Below are 7,542 nucleotides of genomic sequence, written 5' to 3' on the forward strand. Positions count from 1 at the left end.
AATCATACTTCGGTGACATGTTTCCTCCAGGTGTGACAATGCTAGTTAAAGAGGGGTCATTGAACAGTCTAATGGGACTGGAAATTCCACTACATTAATAATAAACAGATCTTATTTAGTTGAACACAACCACAATTATCATAAGATACAAGGGAGTATCACCTAGAGATTTAGATATTTTAGCATCCACAAACAGGTCCACTGAAGCAGTTATAGCAACCTGGCACAATCCACTAACTTAAACTTTAATATACTCTCTCTAGATTTTCCTTTTAGTCTTGTAATTAAGAACCTGAAAGCTAAAAGGCTTCAACTAACTAATCAAAGCATTACGTGGTAATCAGCTAACTGATTAAGGGACTAATCATCTTTGTGGTGCTCCTAACAATATCAAATGGTCTTAAAAATTGCTTAAATATAGCTGAGCTAATGTAATTTTAATCATACATCATGTTAATAGGGGCTATCCAGAGGCCCCCTTGCCAACAGATCCTTTCTAAACTAATATTGTGTTGCAAGACATCAGCCTACAGGTAACTCCATCAAAGCTAAAATCAATAAATCACAAACGACAACGTAACAAAGTAAAAACAAGTGATTAAATAAAAAATTAGCTAAATTAGAGAAACGTATTTATCTCTTTAGATCAATACAGATAGTCTTCTAGCCTGGCATTAAATTTGTGGTCCAAGTTTATTTTTAGACAGGCATTACTCAACAGCCGTAGAATATTCCCTCGGTGAATGACCACAATCAAAAGTGATTTTTCAAGTTCTGCTTTTAAGTGAGGAGAGAGGAGAAAAGACTCACTGACAGTGGTATATTTTCTCTTAGTGACAGTAAAACTTCTTTCATTTTTTTTTCATCCCACTCACCCTGACTCACTCTCCACAACTTTGAAAAGGAAAAGGTTAATGTCACGTTAAAGTCAAAGCACACAGGAGAGAGTTGTTTATCTCTTTGATATCAAAAGACCCAGCCCTTAACGCCTGCCATTTGCTTTCAGAGATAGAGAGAGAAAAACAACATGAAACAGACATAGCACAAGAAGGTAGCTGTGCTATAATTTGATGATGCAAACAGATGTTTGCTAATTAAGTCAAATGTCAAAGTGAGAAACTAAACAACTAATAGGCACTCAAAGGGGAATTCCACCCAGCTTTCTTTGGTGCAGACACAGGCTGACTTAAAAAATGGTGTAATAAACCCCTAAAAACCAAAAATCACTCAGGTCTGAAGAAGTGTGACTACAACAAAGTTAAACAGGTTTGGCTGACAAAAGATGAACAGACTGCAGTTTACAGCAGATTTTATCCCATTCTATCTTTAATATCAAACACCCAGGAGCAACTTCAAGTGAAGGTAAACTTACATTTTTCTCAGGTAAAAGTTAAAACAAGCAATTGTACTCGTCTCCTGTGCTGGTCTATAGTGGCAAGCAAATATGTACCACACATCTAAAACTCACGTATTATATTATTGTTTGTAGCCATCTCTCTTCGTCCTGCAATAGGCTTCTCTGACCTGTGATACTGTTCTCATCCAGCTTCTGTAGGTTGTTCAGTTAGATTTTGCTCTGTAAACCTTGAGCATCATGTCCCACAGGTAAGACTGACCATTAATTTTGCATGGCTGACATTGTCAGTCAGTTTCATATTATGGCAGCTATACTGCAACTGCATTCAAATATTAATGTTTCTGTCAGCTGTAATGACCATCAAATACATATCTTTTGCTTAGATGCACTTATATGGTTAAAAAATTACAGTAAAAGTATTAACAGCAACTTGAAATGCCTTGTATTGGTAAAGCTCTAATCATGTGTTCATGTAATCATATGCACTTTTTTTTTTTTTTTTAGAAAGAAAGAGTTTTTACTGCCAACCTGTCTGCGGTTGAAATGAAACATATCTTTAACCAGTTAAATTCAGCAATATCACATTCAGCACATAATCCAAATGTATTGGAAATCCACAAGGGTGCCAGAAATAACTGCAAAGTGACAGATATTAAGAATAACCACTAAGAGGAAGCGACAGAACAAAACTGGGACCCACGTTCACAGGTTGTACTCGTTTTAAAAACTGCTATACACACGCTGAGATAAACCTGATATCCTGGTGTCATATCATATTTCATGGCCGTATAAGTCGTTGCCGTTAAGTTTTCTCCCGCAGCCTTAGCCAAATTTCCCTCCGATAAAATGTCAAACGAGCGTGTCTACCAGTGCTCGCTATTTTTAATAGCTTAGCATTATTTACCGTAGTCTTTCAGGACTACTTCTGAATTATAGTGAAAATGATAGTGAAAAGAAAAGGAAGAATTCATTACCTGGACAGAGTTTTCAGACAATGCAGGGTACATTTTCCATCCCCGTGCTTTCAGCAGCTTCGGTCCCGCACTTGTACGTACCCTGAGCGGTTTGATTATAGTACAACAAATTCACAAGGCAGTTTTCAGTATGGGCACAAACGCCCGCCCATCTCATCATTGATTGGCTAATTGACCCGTCAATCATAAAGAAACGAGCAGTAGGCATAGCAACCACATAAGGGCGGTTCTAAGAGTATATAACAGAATCTTATTGGGTATTTCTCATCCCGGCAATTCCTGCAAGATATTTAGGGGGAAAGTGTATGAAGTACATCTGTAAATCAGTAATAAATAAATAAATAAATAAATAAATAAATAAATAAATAAATAAATAAATAAAAGGACACCTATTTTAAACAGTCAGATAAATCAAACATTCCAGTCAGAAAAGATAAACGTCCCACCGCTTTCCATATACTAATTTTCACCTAACTCAATTAAAAGTAAAAAATAAAGGTAAATAAATAAACTGCCAATTTTTCATTATTCTGAGATATTATGTAATAGTTATTTAGATATTAACTTAATATTTTAAGGCCTTGATTTGAGTTCTCATTTTAGAATACAATAGAAAAGAATAGAGCCCTTTATTAAATACTCAAAGGAATGACACTGTTTCAGTTTTTATTTAAGATAAATCTATTATTTACCTAATTCAGAACAAATTTATAAAAGACAGATACATAATTATGCACTGCAGCAACTTAAATGAATGATCCCTCCTCCTGACCCATGAGGCAGGAATCGTCTCCAGTACCAATCCTCATTATGGTGGAGTTAAATAAGCTTCAAGGACAATTATTTAATCAGTATGTTCTGTATGGGAAGAGATGTGTTGTCTATACAAAATTCCTCTTTGCACAGCTAGCTTCCAGAGCAGTCCCCGGCACAGAGCCAACCTTCTTCATCATTTTTCTGAGTTTCTTTGAGTAACAAGCTCTGATGCCACTGCCCCAAAGATAAGTGTAACTGAAATCTCCACCATAGAGTTATTAGAATTAATATGCCTAAACCTGCTGCAAATTCTAAAGGGTCTAAGCTTCCTAAAGAAGTAGAGTCTGTTCTGTACCTTCTTGCAGACAGAGCCAGCGTTACGTTTCCATGTGAATGTAGAGATATGTTTAATCCTCCCCTACCTTTCCCTTTTTTCCCAGGGTGGAAACAGCTCTTGACCTATTCACTGCCCTCCTAAAATCTATTATTTACTTTCTTTAGTTTACATTTAATATGGTTGTTCCTCCACTTTGCCACAAGGCGTTCTGACATCAGCAACAATCTAGATCTGTTCAGGATTTGTTTGTTTTTCTGAAGCATCAGCCTAGCAATTACACATACATACAGCCTCTCATCAGTCTAGTTAATGAGTTCATACAGCATGTTTATTCATTTTCTGTCTTTATATATATATATGTTTCCATAATATTCATTCCAAAATCTTACTTCCTAATTGGGTAACAGTAGAATTAAATATAAAACAAACAAACAAACAAAACCTGTTGCAATAACTTCTCCTTTGTTACAATGTTTTTTTGTACTGAAAACCTACAAAATGCCATTTATGTATGTATTTACTTCTACATGCAACTTGGTCACTTGAGTCTCACAAGTGGCTTGTATAGATTATCTGTAAACAAAGGTGCTCATAAATAAAAAGAAGGACTTTCATCATTGCATTAATCTAGTTGCAGTCTTGATAATCAACAGGTACGTGATGAGAGTGCAGACTGAGAGGAAATGCTAACAGACATGCAAGACATAATGATGGCAGTTGAATGACTCTCAGAAAAGTAGTTAACAGGGATAATAATGCCTACATTCTCTAAAGATGTGCTGCATGTACTTTTATTCTAGAACATTGCTTGTCCCCATTATTTAATATATAAATTAGGCTGTTTTCCTGCAGAAAAACAAACATGCCTGTTTTGATCCCAAGAGCCCAGTGTGACTTTATTTGTCCTTTTATGAATCAAAGACAAGAGCAGTGAGAGTCCTCTGCTGGGGGTACTGAAAGCCTGATTTGATCCTCAGTGGTGCAATATTGAAACCAACACACTGCAGCTGAACATAATGTCAGGCAGTGAAGCATTGCTTTGCAGAAACTTAAAGTTGGTGTACATTTCCTGTGCAGTAAGGGAGATTGTTATATCAGATCATCACTTCCTCCTTTAGACTCGCTATGAGCTACAGGCATGAAGAGAGCATTTGACCACAAAGTCAGGAAGTAAAATATTTTAAGAATGGTTATCTATAGGGGTTTAGATTAAGACTGGGCAAGCGCTTAAATTGTACACCTTACAGAATGTAAGAGAATACACACGGAAATACAACTTATTTTAAAATTTATAAACACCTTTTTTCCTGTGTAACTGGCAGTCTCTTTCTTCTATCTGCACATACAAATGAAATGATGGATAACAATTTGAGCCTTTAATCCACAGTAAAATCTCAGAAATAAAATGAAAGAAGCTGTTGAATTTAATTAAGTCTCATTAGTCGCTGCCACCTATTGGTGTTTCTATTCTTATCCTACATTGATACGCTCTCATTTGTCTCCATCTAAAGGCTCTTTCTGATCACATATTCATTAATCACAAAAGCCACTGTAAACAAACACCTTCTAACAGACATATTTTTACTAAACTAAGCTCCACACTTATACATCAGTTTCCTGTTCTGAAACAAACCTCTGGTTGTTCATTTTTGCAGCAACATTTTACACACAACCAGGATGTTGCAGAGCTTTTCTCATCAGATTTTTTCTTCTGGGAAGGTAGTAAAATTATCTACTGAATGAAGCCCAGCATGCACTCCCACATGCTCTGCATCACCTCTCCCCCTATGTCTTTCCCTGTTTCTGCCTCTCAACAGACTCTTACAAATGAGCTTAGCTCCTGCTTGTACAGGCTGGCTGATTAAAGCTGCCAAGACAGAAGATTGGCTTCAACTGCTCACAAAGCACAGACACAATTTTGGATCCCAGAAAGCAAGCTCCATTTCCCATCAGTGGTCCTCTAATCTCCTTGGGAGATCAAGTGTATGACATCCATCTGTGGTAAATATGTGTTATAGCTTGATATTACTGCCTTTTTCTGGGTGTCCCTCTCTGAGGGGTTGTTGGCCTGTTGGGTGGTGAACAGAGATCCAGATGCTCATGTCTGTGCAAAATAAGAATACATATATATGTATATATATATATACATATATATATATGCACACATATATATATATGTATATATATATATACATATATATATATGCACACATATATATATATATATATATATATATATATATATAGAGAGAGAGAGAGAGAGAGAGAGAGAGAGAGATGGCTGTGCAACCAGAATGAGTTAAAGAATAAAGATTTTTTTCCTAAAACATAGATTGTTATACTTAATAACCTAACTTGGACAACAGGCTAAGAAAGGGCAGATTTCAAGCCACTGTCTTCTGTCATAATTTTATTGAAAGTGTGCCAAATCCACAGTAAAATGGCTTCTTCCTTAGTTCGTGCTTCATCGCTCAGCTTAGTTTAATAAAAATAAGAGCAGTAGTGTTTGTGTGATCTTGCCTGCAGACAAACAAACAGCCCTGGAAACATACCACACACCTGGGGACTAAAGCAGAGGAATAATTATCTTTCTGTAATTATTACTCATTCACTGCCCCTTCCGTCACTGAGGTAGTGCTGCTTTCATTGCCCAAGATTATGTTGCAGTGGGTTTACTTTTCTGAACTTGAGAGCAAAATCTGCCCTAAAACGAGGTGCAAAAGATGGACTGGGAAGCTCCCACACCATAAAACATTTGAACACTGAGAAAAAAAAACTTATGTCAGTCTGATGCACTTAAAATTATATACACAAGGGGGGGCCCTAACTACACTACAGCTTTTCAAAATCTTGGCATTAAGGAGATGACTGTTAGTTTTCTAATTAAGATGACTGGACAAGGGCTTGTTTCTTCTTATTATATGGTGGTTCTAACTTTTCCTTCAGCCTGCTTTGAAGGTGCAGTCATTTCAGCTAGACCCTGTTATTGTTGTTGCTTTGACACAAGTGTACTAACACTCACTACTATTCCTCTAACTGGATCATGACATGATGAGAAAATACCAGGCCACGTAGATGGTCCATCAACATTTACAACCACAAAATATTAGCCCCAAAAGATCTTTATAAGCTTTAGATTAGATATTTACTGCACTGAGTATTTAATTACTATTGAGATATATTTGCACATAGACACTGCTGTATATGCTTAAGTACATTCAGAGAAGCACAGACTGAAATATAATTTTTAAGATAAAGTTTCATACTGACTCGGGTCTAACACTCACTACCTCGTGAATCCCAACCCAAAGGTCAGAGCCCAGGCAGAGGTAGAGAATTAAGTCTGATAGGTCAAAGTGTAAAAAAGCAAAGTCTACTAAATGAATAAGTAAAGAGATAAACAAATGAATAAATGCTCTCCTCTGGGGACATGAAACACTTATTCAGTAAATCCTCTGGAGAAAAGAAGCTATTTGCTAAACTGATCAAACCATGTAAATATTTATAAAGCACCGTGAGGTCAGGTAACCAGTGACTCGTCCCTATTTTTCTCTTCTGTTACTGCAGCCTGATGACAAACGATGCCTTTTATGGTTGCTTTTCCTGTATTGCAATGTATTTATCTTAGGTACTTTCTACCCGTTGGGAGAACAGCATTGCATTTATTTATTCAGTAACAGACCTGGATGACTGTGTAATTAAAAGGATTGACATATTTGAACCAATAATTATTTTATTTTGTTTCAACCTTTTTTTTAACCAAAATGTCCTTTGAAACTACTGTCTCTTTTGAGGAATTTAGAATAAAAATTAAATAAAATGAAGATGGATATGAATAAATCAGCTATACATGTTCCTACTTTTTCTTTTTTTTGGTGGGGGGGGGGGGATCAATATAATTTATTGTCATTGCCTTCCTTCTTTTTCACGTGCTCAAAATAAAATTCAATTACAAATTCTGATCGTTTAATAAAAGTTTAATTTAAAAATAATATTGTAGAGAAAGAAATGACTCATCTGTTGCTGAGTTATTTGACTGCCCATATGGTATTGATTTGACAAAACTCAAAGGTCTGATGAGAAATTATCCAGTTCTGCTATTTGTGACTAAACTCTTA

At 36.0% G+C, this 7,542-nt stretch overlaps 1 protein-coding gene across 1 annotated transcript in view; it reads right to left on the bottom strand.

The window, feature by feature from the left end:
• Positions 1-2,437, bottom strand: part of fcho1 (FCH and mu domain containing endocytic adaptor 1) — a 57,609-nt gene extending 55,172 nt beyond the window's left edge. The window contains exon 1 of the mRNA XM_042005801.1: positions 2,332-2,437. The gene's annotated coding sequence lies outside the window, so the exon portion shown is untranslated. The remainder of the gene's footprint in view (positions 1-2,331) is intronic.
• Between the last annotated feature and the right edge of the window lie 5,105 nt (positions 2,438-7,542).

This window comes from Melanotaenia boesemani, chromosome 14, assembly GCF_017639745.1.
Source record: "Melanotaenia boesemani isolate fMelBoe1 chromosome 14, fMelBoe1.pri, whole genome shotgun sequence".
Taxonomy (NCBI): domain Eukaryota; kingdom Metazoa; phylum Chordata; class Actinopteri; order Atheriniformes; family Melanotaeniidae; genus Melanotaenia; species Melanotaenia boesemani.